Source organism: Callithrix jacchus, chromosome 5 (genome assembly GCF_049354715.1).
Source record: "Callithrix jacchus isolate 240 chromosome 5, calJac240_pri, whole genome shotgun sequence".
Lineage (NCBI taxonomy): Eukaryota > Metazoa > Chordata > Mammalia > Primates > Cebidae > Callithrix > Callithrix jacchus.
The window spans coordinates 106,072,516-106,099,443 of NC_133506.1; the positions used below are offsets into that span (position 1 = coordinate 106,072,516).

Genomic DNA, 26,928 nt, shown 5'->3' on the forward strand with positions numbered 1-26,928 from the left:
CTAAGTTCTCGTGTTGTATTTTTCAACTCCATAAGTTCATTTGTATTCCTCTCTATATTGTCTATTCTTTTCAACATTTCATCAAACCTTTTTTCCAAGTTCTTAGTTTCTTTACATTGGGTTAGAACAAGTTCCTTTAACTCCCAGAAGTTTCTTATCATCCACCTTTTAAAGCCTACTTCAGATAATGGAACACAGTCCTTTTCCATCAGGGCTTGTTCCGTTACTGATGAGTCCTTTTCCATCAGGGCTTGTTCGGTTGCTGATGAGTCCTTTTCCATCAGGGCTTGTTCCGTTGCTGATGGGTTCTGATTTTGAGTATACTCGGCCTTCTTAGGCTGTTTTTTTCCTTTCACTGTAGATGAACCGCCTTTCTAATTAGGTTTCTGAGTCAACGTCCGACTTATTGATTCCCAGTGTTGGGATCCAAGCAACCCACTGTGGCAGCCTAAATAGCAGCGGTAAGACTGATGGTGCTCTTCTGCCCGGGAATCTCTGGTCTGGCTTCCCTCTTGAGTCCGCAACAAGCGGCTCTGAGTTCCCGGAGCTCCAAACTCCGGTCAGCAGGGGAAGCAGTCCCGTTGGCTCTGCATGAAGAGCTGCTGCACCGAGACGCCAGCAAAACCGCTGCGGCAGCCACAAGAGTCGCGCTGGCGACCCGTGGGGCTCCTCCACTGGGAATCGGCTGATCGGTGAGTGACGAAAATTCGTCTAAAAGTGTGGTGTTGTCTCCTTCTCTGGGCTTTCACTGGGAGCTACAATCCTGAGCTGTTAGTGGTCGGCCATCTTGGATCGATCTCCTCTTTTTTTTTTTGAGACGGAGTCTTACCCTGTCACCAGGCTGGAGTGCAGTAGCGCGATTTCAGCTCATTGCAACTTCTACCTCCTGGGATCAAACGATTCTCCTGCCTCAGCCTCCCAAGTAGCTGGGATTACAGGCACAAACCACCACACCTGGCTAATTTTCGTATTTTTAGTACAGACAGGTTTCACCATTTGGGCCAAAATGGTCTTGATCTTTTGACCTCCTTATCTGCCTGCCTCAGCCTCCCAAAGTGCTGGGATTACAGGCATGAGCCACCGTGCCCGGCCTTGTCCCTGCTTCTAAAGAAGGAAGAGTGGTCAACATTTGTCCTCCACCTCCCTGGTCTCCACTCCCCCCTCTCACAGCAATGCCCCTTGGTTTTCACTTTGGCCTCCACCCCTCCCCAGTTCTCATGCATGTCCCGCACCTTAGTCAGGACATGAAGCCTGTGGTGTGATCCTCAAACCACTGGGGACATTGATATCTTCTGGCTACAGCAGTTCGCTCAGGGACAGACGAGGGACCTGAGCTACTCATCAGGGTGGATGGCTGTGGTCCTGCAGGAGCTGCTGGAAAAAAAGTTTTCACTTTCCCACTGGCCTTGGGGCTGTGGGGATGTAAACCTACAGCTACTTGGCCACCATGAGAAGAGAACCCAGGGCTGTCGGGGTGACAACACGGTACCAACTCAGGGAGGAAAGAGCCAGGAGACAGGGTGGTCTGGTCTGGGAGACACTGTCAAATCCAGAAGCCCGCCACACCAAGCCCTTGATGTTTCAGTCACATAAACCAATCCATTCCCTTTTTTGTTTAAGCCAGTTTGAGAGGTCCTGTGTCACTTGGAACAAAAATGTCCTAATCAATACAAATCAATCATACTCACTCAGTGGGTCACTGTAGGATTCAACAGAATGAGATCATCAGACTATGAGCTTTTTGAGGACAGTCACTTTCTGATTCACATGGGTGGGTGTTCCTAGTCACTGACCCATCGTAGATGCTCAAACATTTGTGGAATAAATATGTTTAAATGCTCCCAAAGTTTTTAAGTTTCTTAATAAATGTAGTTAATAGTATATTCCAGCAAAATTAGTCTTATCATCTGTTCTTGTTGCATATTGCCTTTCTGCTAAAATTTGGACAATGAGTCAATAATCCCACTACAGCTTCCCTCATTAATTAAATAATGGAGCCAGGAGCTGTGGCTCATGCCTGTAATCCCACCACTTTGGGAGGCTGAGGCAGGCGGATCACTTCAGCTCAGGAGTTCAAGACCAGCCTGAGCAACATGGCAAAACATCGTCTCTACAAAAATTAGCTGGGCTTAATAGCACAAGCCTGTGGTCCCAGGTACTTGGTAAGCTGAGGTAGGAGGATCGATTGAGTCCAGGAGATTGAGGCAGCAGTGAGTAGTCATGTTCTCGCCACCGCACTCCAGCCTGGGCAACAAAATGAGACCCTGCCTTAAAAAAAAAAAAAAGAAATAATGAAGTTCACAGTGTCTATGGATTGCCTTGTATGTTTCAATGTGGGGCAGTCAAGAGTCCAGTGAATAACAAGAACAACATGTGGAAATTGCCCTCGTGAGGTCGCAACAATTGTGAAGTGGTGGGTGATGAAGTTGCCCTAGAGATGATCCCAGCCATGGGGACAGAGCAAGAGGACAGAGCAAGACTTAGAGGGTCAGGCCAGGCTCCTCTGAGAAAGTGTCCGCTGGGGACTGGGGCAGAGGAAGTTCACTGGGTGATAGGGATGAGTGGGAGCATGCTGGAGGAAGAGAAAACAGCCTGTGCAAAGGCAAGGAGAAGCTTGAGGAAAGGAGGTCAGTGTGGTTTGAGGGGAGAGGCCCAGGCGGTATGCACTGATGAGGCTGGCAGGATATAGGGGAGACCCGTTGTGAGCCGGGACTTCAGCCTCAGAGTGAAGGGAGGTATGGAAGGGGCGTGGCAGGGGTGCAGCTCAGACTCACACTGCTGGAGAGCTCCTGGGCTGAAGAGTGAAGGAAAAGCGGGCAGCACACCAGGGGCGTGGCCATAGCCCAAGGAGAGGCAGCAGGATGGAGGGAGGTGGGCTGATTCCAGGGTTGTCTGGAAGGCAGAACAGTGACGGTGTGGATGTTGGGAAAGAGGGAGAGGGAAGAGCCAAGGACAGTTGGGGAGACTGTGCAGCCCTGCCTTGAGAAGGATTTCCACAGGGAAGAGCAAGGATGGAGACTCCTGTTCTCCTCCTCTTTCCGTGGCTAAGGAACACTGCGTCAGCTTGGTTTCTTTTTCTTTTTCTTTTTTTAATAATGTCCACATAGTTATAAGATGAGGGGAGGGAGCCAGCTGGCTGTTCCCTCTGCCAGAAGCATCCTCCCTCTGCTGATCAGTACCTGCTTAAGGCCACGACCCTGCAACACCTCCTCTGAGAAGCCGTCCCTGACTACTCCCCTGCCCTGCCCTGGCCACCAGCCAGCCTGATCTGACCACATTGCTCCCAGGATGGATGGGGCCTGTGTCTGTCACCCAGGCTGGAGTGCAGTGGCACAATCACAGCTCACTGCAGCCTTCAACTCCTCGGCCCAAGTGATCCTCCTACCAAGTAGCTGGGACTACAGGCATGCATCACCATGCCCAGCTAATTTTTGAAATATTTTGTAGCGACAGCCTCACAATGTTGCCCAGGCTAGCCTCAAACTCCTGGGCTCAAATCATCCTCCTGCCTTGGCCTTCCAATTTGCTGGGATTACAGGTGTAAGCCACCATGCCTGGAAGACTGGGTTTCTGTGGAAAGTGCTGAATGGTAAATGAGGTTATTTGAATAGTGGAAGCAGGGAACAAGCGGGAGGCAGCAGCTGCCACACATGCAAGGACAGGGACACACACACACACACACACACACACACACACACACAGAAACAGGCTTTCAAAAGTTTTGCTACATCAGTATAATTTCCTGTATTCATTTCCCAGGGCTGCCATTGCTACAAACTTGGTGACTTGAAACAAAAGACATTTATTCTCCCACAGGTCTGGAGGCTACAAGCCTGAAACCAGTGTCAGCAGGACCACACTCCTCTTCCAGCTTCTGGTGGCTTCGATCACATTATTAGGTTAGTGCTAAAGTAATTGCTGTTTTGTTGTAAAAAGTAATGGCAAACTTTTCATGGCCAAACCGCAATTACTTTTGCGCTAAGTTCAAGTGTTCTTTCTGTATTCTAAATACAAGTCTCTTATCAGATTTATGATGTGCAAATATTTTCTCCCATTCTGGGGTTGTCTTGTCACTCTTTTCACAGTGTCCTCTGAAGCATGAAAGTTTTTAATTTTGATGAAGTCCAATTTATCAAATGTTTCTTTGGTTGCGTATGCTCTGGATGTCATAGAAAAGAAAGGATTTCCAAACCTAAGGTAGTGAAGATTTTCCCCTCTGTTTTCGTCTAAGAGTTTACTAGTTTTAGCACTTATATTTAGTTATTCTTTATGCCTACCCAGTGTTTTGAGTATAGTAAGATGAGGACCCACAAAGTGGCTAAATGAGTGAGACACAGTCGTGGGAAGGGCCTGCGCAAGCTTTGGAGATAGCTCCCGCCGCCCTCCTCCTCCTCCTCCCCATTGTCATCCCCGTCCATGTCCTATAGGGGTTGCCATCTGAGGCCGGAATGCCCCTCATGGAAAGGAGTTCTTGAGCACAGCTGAGAGGCCTGTCTCAGGTCTGCAGCAAGGGAGACAAACCCTAGAGCAAGACTGCAGGGCACTGGGCATGCTGGTTCATGCCCGTAATCCCAGGTACTCAGGAGGCTGAGGCTAGAGGATTACCTGAGCCAGGGAGTTCGAGACCAGCCTGGGCAACATAGCAAGACCTCATCTCTAACAACATAAAAATAAATTCTCCAGTGGTGCGTGCCTGTGGTCCCAGCTATACAGAATGCTGAGGCAAGAGGATCACTTGAGCCTGGGAGGTTGGAGCTAAAGTGAGCTATGATCAAGCCACTGCACTCCAGCCTGGGCAACAGAGTGAGGCCCCATCTCTAAAAACAAAAAGAACTATAGAACAAGAATCAAGAAGCAGAGAAGTTGGTTTCCCAGAATGTATCAGAAACAGAGAGAGCTGGAGCAGACTGCCAGGGGGACCCACCAGAATAGCTGGCCAATAAAACCAAACACAAAAAATACAACAAAAAACAGGTACGGCCGAGTATTGGTGAGCACAAGCAACCGGAACTCTCATACACGGCTGGTGGAAGTGGAAAGCCTTCCAACCACTTTGGAAAATGGCAACTTTCTGCTAAGTTGCGCATATACCTTGCCTCTGACCCAGCAGTCCACACCTAGGTACATACCCCGCACAAAGACACACATATGTCCCCCAAGACAGGTACGAGAAGCGTCACAACAGCAATACGCTTCATAGCCAACAACTGGAAATGACTTAAATGTCCATCAACAGGAGAATGAATAAATAAACTGTGGCTTCCTTATGCCATGGAATATATTATAGAGCAATGAGAATGAATAAACCACAACATGAATAAGTCCCACACACACAGCATTAACCAGAAGAAGTTAGACCCAAAAGAATATATATTGTATTGTTATATTTATACAAAATACAGCCAGGCACGATGGCTCATACCTGTAATCCCAGCACTTTGGGAGGCCAAGTCAGGTGGACTGCTTGAGACCAAAAGTTCAAGATCATCCTGGGGAAACAATCAGACTCCATCTCTGCAAAAGACAAAAAAATCAGCCAGGCATGGTGGCACATGGCTGTGGTCTGAGCTGGGAGGATCGCTTGAGCCCAGGAGATCAAAGCTGCAGTGAGCTGTGATTACATCACTGCACTCTAGCCTGGGTGATGGAGCAAGACGATGTCTCAAAACATAAAATAAACTAGGCCAGGCACTTTGGGAGGCCAAGGTAAGTGGATCAGTTGAGGCTAGGAGTTCGAGACCAAACTGGCCACCATAGTGAAACCCCATCTCAACTAAAAATACAAAAATTAGCCAGACATGGTGGCATGTGCCTGTTAGTCCCAGCCACTCCAGAGGCCAAGGCAGGAGAATCGCTTAAACCTAGGAGGCGGAGGTTGCAGTGAGCCAAGATACTGCACTCCAGCCTGGGCAACAGTGTGAGACTCTGTCTCAAAATAAAATCAAATAATAAAATGTAATATAAAATAAAATACAAAGCAGGAAAATTAATCCTGCTAGGGTAAGAAGGGTCAGCCTTGGGGAGCGCAGTGCCTGAAGGCAGCACAGGGCAGGAGCTGTTCGCATTCTCTTTCTTAATTCGGGTGCTGCTTACGTGGATGTGCTCACAATGAAAATTCATCAAACCGTCAACTTCTGATTTTCATTATTTTGGGGGCACATATATGAATCATAAATTTACAACAGAAAACCCAGAACTAGCAGAAACTGGGGGTAACACTATGGTCAAGGGCGGAATGGAGATGAGTCTCTGCAGGGCTGCCAGGGCCCAGAGTTCCTCTTCTATGAGGGTTGACACTCTCCCAGCCTTGGGGGTGGCACTTAAAGTGACAGGACCCTGCCAGACAAATACGTGGAAGGTGAGGAGCAAATTAATTAATGAGTTCCTTCCTTCCTTTCCTCTCTCCATCCTTCCTCCCCTCTTTCCATTCTTCCTCCTTTTATTCATTTATTCTTTTTGTTTTTGTTTTGTGTTTTGAGATGGTATCTCACTCTATTGCCCAGGCTGGAGTGCAGTGGTGTAGTGTCTGCTCACGGAAGTCTCAGCCTCCCGGGCTCAATTGATCCTCCCACCTCAGCCTCCCGAGTAGCCAGGACTATAGGCACACAGCACCATGCCCCATTAATTTATGTATTTTTTGTAGAGATGGGGTTTCATCATGTTGTCTAGGCTGGTCTTGAACTCTTGGGCTCAACCTCCCAAAGTGCTGGGATTACAGGCGTGAGCCACCATGCCCAGCCAATTCATTCACTCTTTTATTTACACTTTCAGAATTCATTTATTGAGCACCACATCAGCCAAGCCCTGGGTACTTAAAGAGAAGTAACTCACAGCCCCTGCCCTCATGAAGCCCATGATCTGGCGGGGGAAGCCAACCCAGAGCAAATCAGTCCAACCTAGAGGAAAAGGGGTCCTGACAGGCATCCATCCTGGGATCGACATGGTCAGATCAGGCTGGCTAGTGGCCAGGGCAGGGCAGGGGAGTAGTCAGGGAAGGCTTCTCAGAGGAGGTGATGCAGTGTCGGGGCCTCAAGCAGGTACCTATCAGCAGAGGGAGGATGCTCCTGGATCTTATAACTATGTGGACATTATTCAGGGGGTGAGTATGAAGAATAGGGGGCAAGTCAAGAAGTAGAGAGAAGGCACCTGGGATGACCTCATGGTTTTAGATGACACAGGCCACTATGTTCCAGCTGCTGGCTAGAGAGGCGTCCAAAACCATCCAGGTAGCAGGAGACTGAAGAGATTTCTCCAGGAGTCACCTTCTCACTTATGAAATGCAAAGGCAGCCCGTTCAGGGGTCCAGATAAACAGCAAATATGTGAATCTGGCTGGTTGTGAGGCAGGGAGTGGTGGGGTCTGTGGACAAGGAAACAAGTCAAAGAAGGCAGACAGGCAGTCAGGAGGTGTGAGGTTTTCTGAGTTCAATAGGGTGGGGTGGGGAGGGCCCCACTAGGTAGGTGACATTTGAGATAAAGCCTGAAAAAGTGAGAAAATAAGTCTTGGATGTTTCTGAGAGATTCTAGATGGAGGGAACAGCAATGGTGCTAAGGTGGAATGGGCAGGGCATGGTGAGGAACCACAGGAGGCCATCCCAGCACTGTGGGAGGCTGAGGCAGGAGGATGGCTTGAGGCCTGGAGTTTAAGACCAGCCTGGGCAACAAAGGGAGACCCCATCTCACAGTAACTGGCTTCTATGGCTCTGTCCCAGCAGTTCCTGCAGACCCTCCCTGGGAATGCTCAGCACGTGTCTCACGGCCTTCAGAGGGATGCTCTCCAGGACGGAACCACTCACAGCAAATGCCAATTTAAAAACAAAACCAAAATCCAGCCAGGTGTGATGGCTCATGCCTATAATCCCAGCACTTTGGGAGGCCAAGGCAGGTGGATCGCTTGAGGTCAGGAGTTTGACCTCAACCTGGCTAACATAGTGAAACCAGCCAATCAGCTGGCCGTGGTGGCAGGCCCCTGTAATCCTAATTAGTCAAGAGCCTGAGGCAGGAGAATCAGTTGAACCCAGGAGGCAGAGGTATGCACAAGACCATACCACTGCACTCCAGCCTGGGCAACAGAGCAGACTCCGTCTCAAAAAAATAAATAAGGAAATAAAATTTTAAAAATAAAAACATAACCAATAACCAAAGCAACCAAATTATCAGTGTTCCAAACAGGTGTGAGGCTACCAGATTGTCCTGAAGCTACCACTGATAGACTGTGATGATGTTTTTCTGGAATGTTCCTGAAATGGTCCACTGCTCTCCACAGTGGTCCTGTGAACACTGAGGAGGTTCTACCCTGAATGCCTCTTTTGTCCTCGCCCTGTCCTCGCCCTGTCCTTGCCCAGTCCATGACGCTGTTATGCTCTTCAACTCTCTTTCCTCAAGAGGGCTGCTTCCCAAGAAGCCCTCTAGCCCTGGTGCGAACAGACCCCTCAGGCATCTTCCCCTGCAGTCTGCCAGGGCTGCTCTGCCAGGCCTGAGTTATAAAGGAAAATCAGCTGAGGCAGTAATAATAGATTCACCTCCCTCCCTCCCTTCCTTCCTGTTTCTTCCTTCCACTTACTGGGTTCTTACTTTGTGCCAAATAACTGTTGTAGGTGCTAAAGATCTAACAGTATACAAAGACAACAACACGCACGCACGCTCACATGCACACATAAGCAGAGTAATGCATATGTTAATTAATTTGACTTAGCCATTCCAATGACACACATAGTATATACATATATCAAAGCGTCATGTTGCATATTATAAATACGTAAGATTTTATTTGTCAGTTGATGAAACAGACAACAGAGCCCAGGCTTGGCGGCTCACTCCTGTAATCCCAGCACTTTGGGAGGCCAAAGTGGGTGGATGACTTGAGACCAGGAGTTCGAGACCAGCCTGACATAGTCTGGTCAGATTTCAACATGGTGAAACTCCATCTCTACAAAAAATATAAAAATTAGCCAAGCATGATAGCACACGCCTGTAGTACCAGCTACTTGGGAGGCTGAGATGGGAGGCTCTCTTGAGCCCAGGGAGATCAAGGCTGCAGTGAGCCATGATTGCACCACTTCACTCCAGACTGGGCGACAGGGTAAGACCCTGTCTAAATAAAACAAAAAACAGACAACAACAGAACTCCCCTGCTTTCGTGGAGCCCAAGTGCTGGTGGACTGTTGCATGCTCTCTGACCACCACTGCAGTCAGTACCTTCCATTCATAAGCTTATTGAATCCTCACAATAACGTATTCTACTACTGTGCCCATTTTACAGATAAGGAAACCTGAGGCCCTGAGAAGTTAGGCAACTAGCTTTACTACTGTGCCCATTTTACAGATGAGGAAGCCTGAGGCCCTGAGAAATTAGGCAACTAGCTTCCCAACGACAATGACTACCATTCATTGAGTGCTTATACTGTTGTCAAACATTGGGTGGAGCATTTTGTATTCATTATCTGGGCAGCCTGTGGGAGGTGACAAGCCTGAGGCAGGACAGGTATGATTTCAGCTCCGGCTCACAGTGTGGCCTTGCTTAACTTCTTCCATACGTCTTAAAGGAACGCACTCTTAGGTGGCTCTAGGTCTTATGAAATATCGGAAAGTTCCAGGCTGAGCGAGTTGCCCTACCTCCCTGAAACCCGACAGAAAAGGCAGAAGGGACAGGGTCCTGTCCTGAGGACCAGCAGTGGGTGCTGGGGAGCCTGGGTGGATGCGAGGGTGAGGAGCACCTCCCGACACAGCCAGGTCAGCTGGGGTTGGCGGTGCAGCGCCGCCCAATAACTGCAGGCTGCACGTGCTTCCCAGGTGGAGCCCAAGAGGCTCTGGCTCCTGCTGGTTCCAGGAACGACCACGTTTCAGGGCCCACAAATGATGGAAATCGGGGGAATACTGTCTGTAGATTTTGTGCTGGAAATACATACCGTGGGGTGCGGGTAGATTAACACCTCAGGTCTCTGGGAAACCACCGGCCTGGAGCCCAGCGTCCTGAATTCCAGTCCCCCACTACTCAGGGTGGGTTGTACTGCCTTGGTCAAGGCTCGAGACTCCATCCGCGACCGTGAGACCTCTGACTCCCAGGCCCCCAGCGGGAGAGCAGAGCCGCTGCTGGGAGAAGTGGGGCCGCTGCCAATCTCTGCCCCTCCCTCCCCGCCAGCCCGGGCGGTGGCGGGGACGACCCAGGAGACCAGGGAGAGCGCGACGGGCTCCGGCGCCCCCTGACGGCCGAGAAGCGCCTGCGCCGGTGCGCCGAGAAGGGCAGGGAGGGGGCCTGGAAAGGCGCAGGCAGCCGCCAGAGCTGAGCCACGCTGTGGGCACGATGATGTCAGCAGGGGAAAGGAAATGAGTCATCACTCCCCGGGGCCGTGGGACGGCCAGGGGCGGGTGCGGAGACTCGGCCACAGGAAACCAGAACAATGGCGGGAAGTAAGAGGAACGTGGGCCTGGCTGCAGCCGCGCATCCCCGACCCCGGACCCAGCCGCTGGGAGACCTGGGCGCAGTGCGGGCTTTGAGGGGTCGGATTGAGGCCAGAATCAGGCGGGGTCGGGTGGGGACCGGGCGGCTGGAAGAGGATGGGGGTGCAGCCAAGCCTAGGGTGCCCGGCCTGAAGAACAGCCCAGGCCTTCTTTCTCACTCTGGATGTTTCCAAAACATTAGCCGACCCCTCCGCGGTTTCCTCACTGCCCGTAAACTTCATTGAACCTCAGAATAATCCCGGAGGTTAGTTAAAACCCGGATCCCGGCCGGGCACGGTGGCTCACTCCTGTAATCCCAGCGATTTGGGAGGCCGAGGTGTGCGGATCACGAGGTCAGGAGTTCGAGACCAGCTTGACCAACATGGTGAAACGCCCCTGCTACGGAAAAAAAATACAAAAATTAGCCAGGCGTGGTAGCACGCATCTATAATCCCAGCTACTCAGGAGGCCGAGGCAGGAGAATTGCTTGAACCCGGGAGGCGGAGGTTGCAGTGAGCCGAGATCGCACTACTGCACTCCAGCCTAGGCGACAGAGCAAGACAAGATCTCTAAAGAAAGAGAGAGAGAGAGAGAGAGAGAGGAGGGAGGGAAGGAAAAGAAAGAAAGAACAGAAAAAGAAAACCTGGATCCTCCAGCCCCACCCCAAAGATTATGATTCAGCAGGCCCTAACTGGGCCTCCATGAATCTGCATTTTTTAAATTATTCTTTTTATTGAGACGGCGTTTCACTATGTTGCCCAGTGTGGTCTCAAACTCCTAGCCTCAAGCAATCCTCTCGCCTCAGCCCCGAAACGTGCTGAGATTACAGGCGTGTGCTGGGATTACCGGCATGAGCCAGGAGCCCGGAGCCCAGCCAGAATTTGCATTTATTTTTTTTTTAAGACGGGATTTCACCATGTTGGTCAGGCTGGTCTTGAACTCCCGAACTCAGGTGATCCGCCCGCCTCGGCCTCCCAGAGTGCTGGGATTACAGGTGTAAGCCACCGCGCCCAGCCCAGAATTTGCATTTTTAACAAACTCCTAGTGGGGGTGCTGGACCACAGTCCTCAGACCACTCTTTCACTAGTGCCACCTTAGAACGAAGTCCAGCTACTTCCAGGGCTTAGACCCACCCTCTGTCAGGTGGTTCCTCCAGCCTCAGCTGTCCCCACCTCCTACCCCTCCTCACACGTGTACTAGCAAGACCCAACTACTTGCATTTTGTGGTTCTCTCCTCTGTGTCTTCGCACAGGCTATTTTTTTCTATTGAAACGCCTTCTCTTCACCACACGGCTGCCCAAACTGGCTGACTTCTACCTGCCCTTTAAAATCTTCTCCACGAGTGTATCAAAGAATATAATCAACAGAGTGAAAAAAAAAAAGCAACCCATAGACTGAGAGAAAATATTTTAAAATCATAGATCGATAAGGAATTAATATCCACAGTGTATAAAGACCTACAACTAGACCACAAAAATCAACCTGATTCAAAAGTGGACAAAGGACTTGTATAGACATTTCTCCAAAGAAAATAAACAAGTGGCCAAAAAACACACTGGAAGATGTTCCACATTGCTAATCACTAGGGAAACACATCAAAACCGCAGAGAGGCCCCCACCATCCTGACTCTCTCCTTCCTTCCTTTAGAGGATGTCACCTTCCGGATCCACCTCAACCACTCAGGGAGCCACTCAGCTTCCTCAAGGGCATGAGTAGATGGCTTCCATCTTCGCTTTTGCCACCAGTGGAGGTTTTAAGGGCAAACAGAAATGCATGTGAATTGTCCTCCTGCAGTAACTGACGAAACTATTATAGCTACTTTTGATTATCTGTTCAGGTTAAATCAGGCATCATTTCATTCTCTCCCAGGTTTTAATGTGTATGATGTAAACTGGAAAGTTAAGTCCTCCTAGGAGATGACTCTTCTGCAATATTCTGTGACACTTGCAGTCTCTGTCTTCCTGTACTGCATTGCTGTCCTGTTTTCCGTTGGTTACAGGAACCTATATCAGGATAGCCATAAACTTCGCATGAGTGGCTTTGTCATTACTCTTGTCGCCATCGTTTGCAACTGGAGAGCACTTCAACCTGGGCAAAAGCTCCTGCAGATATTAAAATAGCTACTGGTCACATTATTGTTCATGAACTTCTTGTAAGAAATCATGATGATGGGTTATTAGGAATCCCATGTGACTAGCATGGAATTCCTAAATGTGTCTGTGATCTTTGTCTTTCTGTGTATGATACTTTGGAGAGGAAATGCTGGTGTGTGTACAAGTACTAGGAGACCAGCTTACAGAATTCATCAAATACTTCTGCTCCTCATAGCCAAGGAGGTATTCCACCTCCTGTGGGAATGTAATTAAGGGAGAAACACACTGAATGAAATATATTTCGATATCATGTTGCCACCATCTTGCGGAACATTCTTTGTTTCTAATAAAAGTAATGGCTTTGTTTTTTAAGCCTTACAATGAGATATTACCTCACACCTATTAGAATGGCTACTGTAAAACAAAAACAGAATAACAAGCATGGACAAGAATGTGAAGAAATTGAAACCCTTGTGCAGTTGGAGGGAAGGTAAAATGGTCCAGCCACTGTGGAAAACAGTGTCTTCATCTGTTTCCTATTGCTATAACTGAATACCTGAGACTGGGTACATTATGAAGAAAAGAATTTATTTCTTACAGTTCTGGAAGCTGGGAAGTCCTAAGTCAAGGGGCTGTATCTGCTCTGCCTCTGGGGAGGGCCTCATGTTATGTAATAACATGGCAGAAGGCATCATGGGGGAAAGGGGTGCACTGAGAGCCAAACTACCTTTAATAACAAACCAGGTCGGGCACAGTGGCTCATGCCTGTAATCCCAGCACTTTGTGAGGGGGCCAAGGCTTGACAATCACTTGAGGCCAGAAGTTCAAGACCAACCTGGCCAATGTGAGAAAACCCTGTCTCTACTAAAAATACAAAAATTAGCCAGAGATGTTGGCAGGCGCCTGTAATCTCAGCTACTTGGGAGGCTGAGGAAGGAGGATTGGCTGAACACAGGAGGCAGAGACTGCAGTAAGCCAAGATTGTGCCACTGCATTCCAGCCTGGTGACAGAGTGAGACTCTGTCTCAAAAAATAAAATATAAAATAAAGTAAAATGGTACAAAGAATACTAAACAGACCTCTGTACTTGCCCACACAGGTTTAACAAATGTCAACCTTTTGCCACATTTGCTTGCTATTTCTCTTTTTCTGAAAAACCCCAAACTTTGATAAATCTAAAGTCCTCCCATTTTCCCTTTTTTTTTTTTTTCTTTTTTTTTGAGACGGAGTTTCGCTCTTGTTACCCAGGCTGGAGTGCAATGGCGTGATCTCGGCTCACTGCAACCTCCGCCTCCTGGGTTGAGGCAATTCTCCTGCCTCAGCCTCCTGAGTAGCTGGGATTACAGGCACGCATCACCATGCCCAGCTAATTTTTTGTATTTTTAGTAGAGATGGGGTTTCACCATGTTGACCAGGATGGTCTCGATCTCTTGACCTCGTGATCCACCCGCCTCGGCCTCCCAAAGTGCTGGGATTACAGGTTTGAGCCACCGCGCCTGGGGTGGCCCATTTTCCCTTGCATAGGTAACCACTGTCTTAAGTTAGTGTAGAGCCTTCTTGACCATATATATACACATACATACATACACATTTACTACATAGCCATATAGCTTTATATACAATACCATATTGATAATATGTATATTTCATACATATATAAAATATGGGGGCCCAGAAAGTGATCCTCCTGCCTCAGCCTCCCAAGTAGCTGAGATTACATGCATGAGCCAGCACTACTGGCTAATTTTTGTTTTTTTAGAAGAGACATGGTTTCACCATGTTGGCCAGGCTGGTCTCAAACTCCTGGGCTCAAGAGATCCATGTGCCTCAGCTTCCAAAAATGCTGGGATTATATACATACATATAACATATATATTAACAATATATGTATATATGTACTATCATACTGTGTAAATCTCTTTCAGATTCGCTTTTTCACTCATCATTTTTTAGATTTACCCATGTTGGTACATTGTAGATCTGGTTCATTAATTTTAAATGCTCTATAGTTTCCCGTTGAATAAACCTGTTTATTTGTTCCCTTACTAATAGACTGCTCGTCATTTCCATTTTTGTTATTACACAGCACTGCAGTGAAAATTCTTGTACCCATGTGTGGGCGTGTTTTTCTTTTGAGACAGGATATTGCTCTGTCACCCAGGCTGGAGTGCAGTGGCATAATCACAGCTCTCTGAAGCCTCAACTTCCCAGGTTCAAGCAATCCTCCCACCTAAGCCTCCCAAGTAGCTGAGACTACACGCCGGTGCCACCACACCCAGCTGAATTTTTTTTTTTTTTTTTTTGTAGAGACAGGGGTTTTGCCATGTTGCCCAGGCTGGTCTCAAACGATCCTCCCTCCTCAGCTTCCCAGAGTGCTGGGGTTACAGGTATGAGCCACAGTTACCGCCTGTTTTGCTATGCATATGGTTGCTAGGTCACAGTGCATGCACATCTTTGGCTTTTACCAGCTATTGCCAAATTCTCCAAAGTTGATCTGAAACCAGTGGCGTGACAGCACCGCCCCCAGCATGCGCACTCCCGGCTAGGCTGTGACAGGGCCCGGGCTCGGCCCCAAACCCAATCCGAGATCCGAGCGAGGGCAGAGAGCGGGCAGAGGCCAGGCAGTGGGAGCAGGCACTTGCAAGGACAAGGGGGGCACCTTCCTGGGCTCCGAAAAGTACAGAGGCCTAGGTCCACAGCCAGGATTTGGGCGGCTGCTGCCGCTCCTGAGAGAGCGAGGTTGCTGCCCGCTCTCGGCTCCCGCCGGCTCCGTGGAGCGTGAAGCCGGGGCCGCACCCCTCGCAGTCTGGGGCGGGGGCTCCAGGTCCTCGGCGGGCCCAGGCCTCCTCCCGAGGCTCAGGAACCCCGCACCCTCGACCCGGCGGGCGCTGCTCCCCAGCTCCGCCTCCTCCCCGCGGCCTCCCAGCAGCAGCAGCTGGCGAGAGCGGCAACGCGAGGCCAAGGGTCCTGTATCCCGAAGGCTCGGGCCTGGGGGCAGGTCCCGCCGGGCCGCGCAAGGGTGAGGGAGGCGCAGTCGGCTGCCTCGGGGACAAGGGCACAGGGGACCCACCGCTGCCACTTACCGCTCCTGCCACCGCCGCCCGCACACCCGCGCTGCCGAAGACCAGCCGCTCCCATCAATATATTAAATTAATGTTATAATTAAGATTAGAGGTAGCTTCAAATTGCTTCATATCAGATTTTGTCACGAAGTGAGTTTAAACCAGGCCGGGCGCGGTGGCTCCCGCCTGTCATCCCAGCACTTTCGGAGGCCAAGGCTGGATTTGAGACCAGCCTGGACAGCATGGAAAAAAATCCCTTCGCCACTAACAATGGAAAAATTAGCTGGGTGTGCTGGAGGACACCAGGAAGCTGAAGCAGGAGAATTGAACCCGAGAGGCAGAGAATGCAGCGAGCCGAGATCTTGGCACTGCACTCCAGCCTGGGTGACAGAGTAAGACTCTGTCTCAAAACTAAGTAAACAAATAAATAAATAAATAAAAATAAAGGGAGTTTAAACCAAATTTAGGGAAGCAAACTTAGTTTTCAGAGTTTTTTTCTATTTTGGAATTGCAAATAAAGGATTTAGGCTTCTACCTATTTATGTTCTCACCAGCCACTTAGGACTTCTCATTTCCCTGTATCTTCACCAGCACGGTGTTATTAGGCTTTTTAATATTTGCCAATCTGATAAGTGTAAAATGAAGTCTTTATTTTGATTTGAATTCTCATAATTACTAGTGAGGTTGAGCGTTTTTCATTTGTTTATGACGATTTGTGTTTCCTCTTCTGTGAATTTCCTGTTTCTCTTGAATTGTTCTTTTATTGATACATTCGGGATACAAACAAGTTGTAATGAATTGCCAATATCTTGCCTTTCCATGTTTATGGTACCTTTTATCATAAGGAAGTTTAAATTTTCTAGTATGACAGGTTGGATTATCAAATAAAAATATAACGTAAAATGTCAAGGTGGTCAAATTCATCAACATTTTCCTTTCTAAAATATGTCTTTCTTAAGAAACCCTCCTTCCTTCAAGTTCATGGTTGTATTTGCTTGCAGATTTTTTTTTAAGTTTTAAAGTTTGGCTTTTTATATTTAGTTTTTAAAAATATATCTGGGGTCTATCTTTGTGTACCATGTGAGGAAGGAATGTAGTTTTATATTTTGTATCTGTTAGCCAGTTGTTCTGGTATCATGTACCAATCGGTGTCTTCTTTTCCCGCTCATGTGCAGTAAAACCACCTCTGTCGCAGTCCAAGTTCCCATCAATATGTGGCCCACCTCTGGGTCCTCTGCTCAGCCCATGGTCTCTTTGTCTGTCTCTGTTAATAATAATTCTTTATTATGGTAGGATAAGCCCCTCCCACTTTATTTCTCACTTTCCTCTTCAATAGTGTCCTAACTAGTCTTGGCCCTTTAGTTCTTTATTACATAAATTTTTAAAAACTTGCCCATTTCCAGAGAAAAACTGGTTGGACTTTTTTTTTTTTTTTTAGTGGAATCTCCCTCTGTCATCCAGGCTGGAGTGCAGTGGCCTGATCTCAGCTCACTGCAACCTCCAACTCCTGGGTTCAAGCGATTCTCCTGCCTCAGCCTTCCAAGTAGCTGGGATTACTGGCATGCGCCAGCACACCCTGCTAATTTTTGTGTTTTTAGTAGAGATGGGGTTTTGCCATGTTGGACAGGCTGGTCTCAAACATTGACCCCAGGTGATCCACCTGCCTCAACCTCCCAAAGTGTTGGGATTGCAGGCATGAGCCACCAAACCTGGCTGGGGTTTATATATATATATATATATATATATATATATATACACGCACACACACACACGTGTGTGTGTGTGTGTGTTTTAAACTCTCAGATCACTAAAAACTGATTAGATTTGGATGAGTATTGTCTTTAGGTCACAATTTCCCTGTTAAGGAGGGATGAAAATACTTCTTTTATTTTTTGAGACATAGTCTGGCCCTGTCACCCAGACTGGAACACAGTAGCACTATCATGGCTCACTGCAGCCTCAGCCTCTTGGGCTCAAGCAATCCTCCTACCTCAGCCTCCTAAGTAGCTGGGACAACAGGCGTGTGCCACCACGCCTGGCTAATTTTTGTATTTTTTGTAGTGACAGTGTTTCACCCAGGCTGATCATAAAATCTTGAGCCCAAGCAATCCACCTACCTCAGCCTCCCAAAGTGCTGAGATTACAAGCATGAGCCACCGTGCCCAGCCTTTTTTCCTCAAAAGAGAGAGGGCAGTCATGTCTCGTTTATTCTGAGGTTACTTTTTCAGCAAGCTCCAGAGTCTGAAAAACAAGAGAAAATAAGAATAAGGTCATAACAGCCTCTGAGAAGCTGCAGACACCGCAGCGCCTATGTGCTAAATCACACCCACTTCTGTCACAAGTGGTCTTCTCAGTGTCCCTGGGAACTTACTACTGACTTTAGTCACGGATCCAGGAAGCTTGGTGGTCTGGTTTCCTAGCCTCAGCAAATTAAAGGCAGCTGCAACTTAGAAGAGGCTGTGCAGAGAGGAAAACATGCTGATAACTAACATCTGACAGAGACAGAAAAGTCCAAATAATTATCAAAACCAGCTACAGGAAATGAGAGGGCAGCAGAGCTGCTCACTTCTGGAAACTTTGGAGGCTCCACTGCACATATGCTGGACAGAAGGCAGCTCTGTTCCACGAGGTCATTCAGGAACCAGGAGTTACCTCTACCTTGTGGCTTCCCGGGCTGCTCTGGCTGTGGCCATTCTAGGCAGAGTGGGAAGATACAGTGAAGAAGTTCAAGTCCAGCATTTCCTCTTAGACAAGGGACGGGGAAGAATGCGCCCAACTACTGCAGTTTCATCCCATTGCTGAGATGTTGGCACTAGGCCCTACCCAGCTGCACAGGGACGGGAAGATGTCTTTGCCGGGCATACAAGGTCTTTTAGAGCATCATAGTGATACAGAAGTTAAAAGAAATTTCTTAGGCAGAGAGTGAGTGTCAGGAAGTCCTCCGTAAGGTTTTTCTTTTATCAAAAGCAGCCCCGAAATCATTTCTTTTTCTAACAAAGAGTAACCTGTAAAATCAAGCTGCAGACATAGATAAGCAAGCTGGGAGCTTCCACGGGTGAATGCTGGCAGCTGTGCCAATAGGAAAAGGCTAGATGGGGGCCAGGCAAGTTCAACATGGAGGCTCCATCTTCTCTTTTCTTTGTCAACCACATGTACAGTAAGGAACAGACAACATGGCCTGGGCCAGGTAGAGACCCCGTCTATACAATAAAAGACAGAGGCGGGATGGCCAGCTTTTTCACGCACTATGCAAACGTCATGCCTGGCCCAACCAATCTCTCAGGCCCTGTGTAAATCAGACACCACTTCCTCATGTTCATCTGTAAAACCCTGTGTATTTCACCACGAACCAGAAGACCCACTTAGGAGCCTCTCTCTCTCTCTCTCTCTCACTCTCTCTCTCTCACTCTCTCGCTCTCGGTCTCTCGCTCTCTCTGCAGGAGAGAACGCTATTCTCTTTTCTTTTGCCTGTTAAACTTCCATTCTTTTTTTTTGAGATGGACTTTCGCTCTTGTTACCCAGACTGGAGGGCAATGGTGCGATCTTGGCTCACCGCAACCTCCGCCTTCTGGGTTCAAGCAATTCTCCTGCCTCAGCCTCTTGAGTAGCTGGGACTACAGGTGCACACCACCATGCCCAGCTAATTTTTGTATTTTTAGTAGAGACAGGGTTTCACCTTGTTGACCAGGATAGTCTTGATCTCTTGACCTCGTGATTCACCCGCCTCGGCCTCCCAAAGTGCTGGGATTATAGGCGTGAGCCACCGTAAACTTCCACTCTTAAACGCACTTCTTGTGCTTTCATGTCTTCAATTTCCCTGGCATAAGACAATGAACCTGAGGTATTTACCCCAGATAACCACGCTGCTTCAGCAGGATCTCAGCTAAGACTCTGAGATGGGAGCCATTGGAGGGCTCTCAGCCCAGCACTGACCTGATCTGGTTTGTAAATGATCCCTCTAGTTGCTGTATTGAGAAGGTTGAGGGAATGCAGGTGGGGGCAGGGGCAAAAATAGGTACACCCATTAGGACGACCTGCTCTCTGAAGCTTTCCTGGCCCCTCCTCCCCTCAGGTGCAGCTGATCTCCTCCTCTGTTGTTCTCTAGGCTTCCACATTTCCCGTAATTTAAACATTGACCATTTACTCATCTGTCTTCCTCCCTGTCAACGTATCCACAGCACCTGGCCCAGAACAGGTACTTGGCCGTTATTTCAATTGTGCCTAACATGCTGGAAACATACTTTGCCAAGTACCAGTATGTCGGTCAAGGATCTTTCCAAAAAATATATATTTTTATAGACAGGGTCTTGTTTTGTTGCCCAGGCTGGAGTGCAGTGGGGCCGTCATAGCTCATTGTAACCTTGAACCCTCTTGAAGCTCAAGAGATCCTCCTGCCTCAGCCTCCCAAGTAGCTAGGACTACAGGCCATGCCTCTATGCAGAGCTAATTTAAAAATCTTCTGTAGAGACAAGGTTTTGCTATGTTGCCCAGGCTGGTATCCACCCCCTGGCAACAAGCAATTTTCCCACCTTGGCTTCCTAAAGTGCTGGGATTATAGGTATGAGCCACCGTGCCTGGCAAGGGATCCTTAACTGCAGGAAACAGAAACCAACTCTGGTTGTCTTTAAATAAAAAAGAAAACTTGGGAGATGCCCAGAACCTCACAGGAAGGCTGGAGAACTAGGTCTGGACAAAGACAGGAAGCAGCAGAGAGGTTCTCAGCAGTCAGGCGGTACGGCAGTCAGGCTGTGAAGAAGCCAGCTACCTCTCCCACCGTGTTTCAAAGTCCTGGGCAGAGCTCTGAATGGAAAAACTGAGGTGAGGTGTCAATGCTTGGGTCTCACCGCGGCAGGGAGAAGAGGAAATGGGGTGGGGGGGGGAACCTTCAGAGACCCCTTTGGCTTCCATGATGGGAGGGCAAGGCTCCCTAGTGTAGTGTCTCACCAAGGCTGTGCTGGCAGGAGGCAGGCAGTGGGAAGGGAGAGCAGAGAGCTGAGAGGAAACCAATGCTGAGTGTCCACGACAATTTCCCAGGGCTGGAAAAGCACAAAGGCACGAGCTGGGAACTGGGAACCGGGCACTGGGCAGGAGTGCATCTTCCTTGTCTTTCCACCCCCAGGGCTCAGCACAGCACAGAGTACTCAGTAGATATTCACCTGACGTTTATCCCATGAGTGGATGGATGGAGGGATGAGCAATGAAAGCCCAAGGGCTGTGAACCAGCCTTCCTTCCTACCTCCCTCCCTCCCTCCCTCCCTCCTTCTTTCTTTTTTCCTTCCTTTTGAGACAGTCTTTCTATGTCACGCAGGCTCACTGCAAGCTCTGCCTCCTGAGTTCAAGCAATCCTCCCACCTCAGCTTCCTGAATAGCTGGGATTACAGGCACATACCACCATGCTCAGCTAATTAAAAAGAAAAGATTGGCCAGGTGTGGTGGCTCATGCCTATAATCCAAGCATTCTGAAGGCCAAGGCGGGCAGATCACCTGAGGTCGGGAGTTCAAGACCAGCCCGACCAACATGGTGAAACCCCATCTTTATTTTTTTAAAAAAGAAAAAACAGTAGAGGCAAGGTCTCACTGTATTGCCCAGGCTGAACACTTCTGGACACTTGAGGGTTGGGCACGGTGGCTCACACCTGTAATCCCAACACTTTGTGAGGCAGAGGCGGCTGAATCATGAGGTCAGGAATCTTGAGACCAGCCTGGCTAAGATGATGAAACCCCACCTATACTAAAAATACAACAATCAGCCGGGTGCAGTGGCAGGCACCTGTAATCCCAGCTACTCGGGAGGCTGAGGCAAGAGAATGGCTTGAACCCAGGAGGTGGAGGTTGCAGTGAGCTGAGGTAGCACCACTAAACTCTAGCCTGGGTAACAGTACAAGACTCTGTCTCAAAAAAGACAATTAAAATCAAAAGGGGATGAGATGCAGCAGCTTCAATGAAGAGATGACTGCAAAAAAGAAAAACAGACTTCTCTCAGGGGACAAACTGTAGCACTGTTTCCAAAGGCCCAATTCATCTAGCTCTGAGCAGGATTAACATTTATTTAAAGAAATTGGCCCCATGCAGTTTGGGCCGATTGTGTTGGACACATTGGAAGGATTGGGCAGCGGGAGATGGGCCAGCTTCCAGATTCTCTCTGGAAGCCATGGATCTGGCCCTGATGTCCCATGAGTGGGGACCAGCAGTCTCTGGGGAAGAACCAAGTGGGAAGTTTTGACTGCAAGTTTCAAGAAGCCAGCATCTTCCAAGGAAATCCGTTGGGCCAGGCACCAAGGAGTGTCACAATCCATTCATAGCGAGTTGACGGGTTGGCCTTAGAACCTTCCTAGAGGAGGTCATACAGCCCGGAGGTTTCCACATGTACTCCTGGGACCTGGGAGGTCACAGAAGTGTCACAGGTGCATCCAGAGGTGAAGATAAGGAGGCACCCCCAAGCTCCTCATCCCAGTTGCCTTTGACCAAAGCAGCAACACGTTTTCAGGGTTTTTAAGGGAGATTCTTTTGAACAAAGAGTTCTGTGGGCAGGGTGCAGTGGCTCACACCTGTAATCCCAGCACTTTGGGGAGGCCAATGTGGGAGGATCACTTGAGACCAGCCTGGGCAACACAGGAAGAACCTGTCTGAAACAGAGAGAGAGAAGAAAGAAAAGAGTTGTGTACAAAAAAAAAGTTTTGAATCTGCTTTAGTGTTTTCAGAAATATAGATGGGAAGGACACAGAATTATTAGTTATGTGACCTTATTAAGCCTTCATTTTCCCATGTATAAAATGTGAATAACATCAGAGGATTGTAGGCCAGCACTTTGGGAGGCCAAGATAGGTGGATCACCTGAGGTCAGGAGTTCACGACCAGCCTGACCAATATGGAGAAACCCCATCTCTACTAAAAATACAAAATTAGTGGGGCATGTTGGTGCATGCCTATAATCCCAGCTACTCAGGAGGCTGAGGCAGGAGAATCGCTTGAACTCAGGAGGCGGAGATTGCAGTGAACCAAGACCTCGCCATTGCACTCCAGCCTCAACAGTAACAGCCAAACTCAATCTCAAAAAGAAAAAATAAGAAGATTGTGGTGAGATTAAATGGGATAATGTATGTGGCAGAATATTATTTTGAGACACTCATCGATGTTGGTTTTTCTCCCTGTATTTTCCCATTTCCTTTCCACACTCAAGTAGCTTTGAGGGTGGGGACAGAGAGGGGAGTAAGGGGAACAGAGTGGCCTAAAACTCCATCTTACAGGCCTGAGCCCTCAGAGACTGAGCAGCTATCCAGAAGCGAGAAAAGAAGAGAAGATTCCTACAAATGCTCAAGATACGTTGGCCAGAAGCACAAGGGAGACCAGACCCCACACTACTCCACAACCAGCAGGGTCTCCTGTCCCAGAAAGGAATGGCAGAGGACAAGAGATCTGCGGCCCTTGGGGAGGCCGTGAGATCCTCTAGGCTGACCACGTTGAAGTAACAAGAAAACATTGGCCCTGTAGGGGCCCTGGGGTGGGGAAAGGGCAGCACCAGAAGTGATGTAAGGATGATTTTCTGAGAACCAAAATGCCATCCTCCTACCATGTGACGTTGCACAAACACCTCAGAACTAGGACATAAACCTGGAAAAAGTTACATATTTAGGCAGGGCTGGGTGGCTCATGCCCATAATCCCAGCAGAGGCTGAGGAGGGCAGACTGCTTGAGCCCAGGAGTTTGAGACCAGCCTGGGCAAGATGGTGAAACCTCATCCCTACTAAAAATACAAAAAATTAGCTGGGCACAGTGGCATGCACTTGTAGTCCCAGCTACTCAGGAGGCTGAGGCCAGAGAATTGCTTGAACCCAGGAGGTGGAGGTTGTAGTGATCTGGGATGGCACCACTGAACTCCAGCCTGGGTGACAGAGTGAGACCCTGTCTCCAAAAAATAAAGAAAGAAGTTACGTATTTTTCCCCACCAGCCTGATAGCAAAGGAATTCTGAATCAGAAAGGGGGCACAGGTACAGAAAAACAAGGAAGTTGTTCTGCTTGCCTACTGGAGCTGTCCCAGCACCGAGCAAAAGCCTGGCATGTGTGTCTCAGGCCTGGAGCCAGCGCGGGGGCTGCCCCGGCATCACTCAGTCCCCTCCCGGCTCGCCTCTGTGCCCCTTCAGTCCAATGCTTCCTCCTTCCCAGGCCCCATTTGTTCTGCAGTTTCCTCCCAACCTGGCTTCCTGAGAAGGGCTGCAGCTATGTTTGAGGAGCCCCGTAAAACACCCTCAAGGACTGTTGCCTTCCTCTTCCAGGCTAACTGGATTCTTGCAGAGGCTGGGAAGAGGTGGGTAGGAGAAGGACAGGGTGGGCTGATCTAGAGAGGCTGGCTTCCTGGGCCCCAGCCCAGCCCTTGGCAGAGCGATGTGACCTGATCCCACACTTGTCAAGGCAGCTGCAAACATCTGCGAAGTGACAAAAGGAGAAGAGGGGCCTAAAAAGAAAACAGCATTTGCACACCACATGGAAATGCCTGGAAATGTTTTCTAGACACATTATTCTTCTCCAGGGTGATTTTCAAGGCCAACAGAGCTGGGGACTGAGGTTTCCAGACGTGACTCACTGGTCCTGGGCAGATACACAGAGGCGTCCTCTCTGCAGTGTGTGTGTGAGTGAAACCGCCTTTGCGAAGGCTACAATATTGAGAAAATGATGGCAGCGAAAGCGATCTCATCAACCCACCCACCCCCATCTTGTATTTCTCTTAGTCATTCCTGGACTTAGGCTAAGCTAACTTTGGGAGACATTTAGGTTATAGTTTGTTTATTTATTTAGAGTCAGGGTCTCTCTCTGTCACTCTGGCTGGGTGCAGTGGTGCGATCTCAGCTCATTGCAACCTCTACCTCCCAGGGTCAAGTGATTCTCATGCCTCAGCCTCCCGGGTAGCTGGGACCACAGGTCCGTGCTACTATGCCTGGCTAAATTTTTTGTATTTTTAGTAGAGATGGGGTTTGCCATATTGCCCAGGCTGGTCTCCAACTCCTGGCCTCAAGTGATCCACCCACCTTGGCCTTCCCGTGTGCTGAGATTACAGGCATGAACTGCAGCACCCTGCCAAGGTTATAGTTTAAATGATACTATGCCTTCCCCAAAAGTCAACTGCCTTTTAAAGCTGATGAAGGTCAGTGTGGTGGCTCACGCCTGTAATCCCAGCACTTTGAGTGGATAACCTGAGGTCAGGAGTTCGAGACCAGCCTGGACAACATGGTGAAACCCCGTCTCTACTAAAAATACAAAAATTAGCCAGGCATGGTGGCACGTGCCTATAATCTCAGCTACTTGGGAAGCTGAGGCAGGAGAATCACTTCAGCCTGGATGACAGAGCAAGACCCCATCTCAAAAATAAATAAATGATTTTAAATGTTTATGTCCTTTTAAATTAAATCTTTCCCATCCAGTTTTCCTGTGCAGATGCTTCATTCATGCCTGCTTTTGGTTAGACCTTAAAAACAATGTGAATAAATGTCCTAAATCTGTAATTAGTGGCCTAATATAAAGTCCATATCCTTTGGCTCAGTGTATAAGGTCAGGGTCCTGGCCAGAAATAGGCCAGAGCATTTAGTTTATAATCAAGGTGATATTTCAAACCAGCCAGGAAATATTCTACTAAAGGAGAAAGAGAGGGCTGGGCATGGTGGTTCATGCCTGTAATCCTAGCACTTTGGGAGGCAGAGATGGCGGGATCACTTGAGGTCAGGAATTCAAGACCAGCCAAGTTAGCATGGCGAAACCCCGTCTCTACTAAAAATACAAAAATTAGATGGGCATGGTGGACGCACCTGTAATCCCAGCTACTGGGAAGGCTGAGGCAGAAGAATTGCTTGAACCTAGGAGGCGGAGGTTGCGTGAGCCAAGATTACGCCACTGCTCTCTGACCTGGGAGACAAAGCAAGACTGTCTCAAAAAAAAAAGAAGAGAAAGAAAGGATGAATAATAACATTTGGAGGGTTGACTAGTCAGAAAAAATTAAGTTTAGATCGTTATCTTACACTTTATAACAAAATAGTCCCAGGTAGGTTTAAAAGCTAAATGAAGGAATAAGAGGAAAAGCAGGGAGAAAAGAAGCAAAAAGGAGGAGAAAAGATAAAATATAGATCAAGAGGAAAATTAGGGAAACGTCTGTCTGATACTCAGATGGGAGCAGTTTTACAACCAAAAAAAACAAGGGAAAAAGAATAAAGGAAACATCAAGGCCGATCACGGTGGCTCAAGCCTGTAATCCCAGCACTTTGGGAGGCCAAAGAGGGCAGATTGCTTGAGCCCAGGAGTTCCAGACCAGCCTGGGCAACATCGCGAGACCTCCTCTCTACAGAATTAGCCGAGCACAGTGGTGTGCACCTGTGGACCCAGCTCCTAGGGAGGCTAAGGTGGGAGAATGGCTTGAGCCGGGAGGCGGAGGTTGCAGGGAACCAAGATCATGCCACTGCACTCCAGGCTGGGTGACAGGGTGAGATCCTGTCTCAAAAAGAACAAAAGGGAAAAAGAAAAACATCAAAAGGTCATTCCACATAAAAATGTCGTGTGGTATACAAATATCACCAAAAACAAAATCAGAAGGTAAACGTCCAAGCTTAGAAAAATATTTGCAACACGTTTGACAGACCTGACAGTTTTAAAGTGGTTCTGTACATCAGCAAGAGAAAAAATAGAAAATAGGAAAGCAGACCAAAGATATGAATAGGCAACTCTCAAAAGGAGAAAGTCAGATGTTCACATCTATTTTTAAAATGCAGCAGACACGTGGTCTTGGAGACGCAGCAAACAGGGCCGTGGACCAGGCTTTCGGTAGGAAAGGCATGCACCCCTTTTCCAGCTGGGGGGCGGGGCACTGGGTCCCTCTCTGGAGGGGCCTCCAGGGAGTGGGGCTCTGGACTGCCCTTTCCCGGGGTGTCTGGGAGGGGCTGGAGAAACAAGCTTTTCCTAGGGCTGAGCCCAGTTGCCCTCTAGGGGGTGGCGATTCCTCTGCCTTTATTCCCCGGCCTTTGCTGTGCTCCGAGGGGAGGGCGCTGGCGCTTCCAAAGACACCGCGGCTCGTGGGAAGCTGGCGCGCGGCCTCTCTTGCGGCTTCCCAGCCCTCCCGGCTCGCTGCCACCTGAGGGCGGTGTTGCCCAGGAGACGCCGGAGCTGGGTGCTCACAGAGGCCCGTTTCTCTTCCATCGGAGATGAGTCATAGCCCAGGCGTTTCAGAAGGGCAGCCGCTCCAAGGCGACTGCAGAGCAGCGCCTCCAAGTCACCCTGGATGCCCCGCCGGCCGCGTCTGCTTCTGCTTAGGCTTGGCAGGCTACAGGGAAAACTGGGTCAGGCCGGTGGCCTA

General features: G+C 48.8%; 1 long non-coding RNA gene across 2 annotated transcripts in view; it reads right to left on the bottom strand.

The window, feature by feature from the left end:
* LOC144582655 (uncharacterized) overlaps nucleotides 1-26,693 on the bottom strand; it is a 45,067-nt gene extending 18,374 nt beyond the window's left edge. Inside the window, exons 1-9 of one of the 2 annotated variants that reach the window (XR_013535829.1) lie at nucleotides 26,329-26,693; nucleotides 25,394-25,490; nucleotides 18,162-18,289; nucleotides 17,967-18,052; nucleotides 17,713-17,836; nucleotides 9,908-12,542; nucleotides 7,147-7,359; nucleotides 5,423-5,514; nucleotides 1,233-1,374 (exon numbers count right to left, since the gene is read on the bottom strand). This is a non-coding gene — a long non-coding RNA (uncharacterized LOC144582655). Of the gene's footprint in view, nucleotides 1-1,232; nucleotides 1,375-5,422; nucleotides 5,515-7,146; nucleotides 7,360-9,907; nucleotides 12,543-17,712; nucleotides 17,837-17,966; nucleotides 18,053-18,161; nucleotides 18,290-25,393; nucleotides 25,491-26,217 lie in introns of both variants that reach the window. The other variant, XR_013535828.1, reaches the window with a different exon arrangement.
* Between the last annotated feature and the right edge of the window lie 235 nt (nucleotides 26,694-26,928).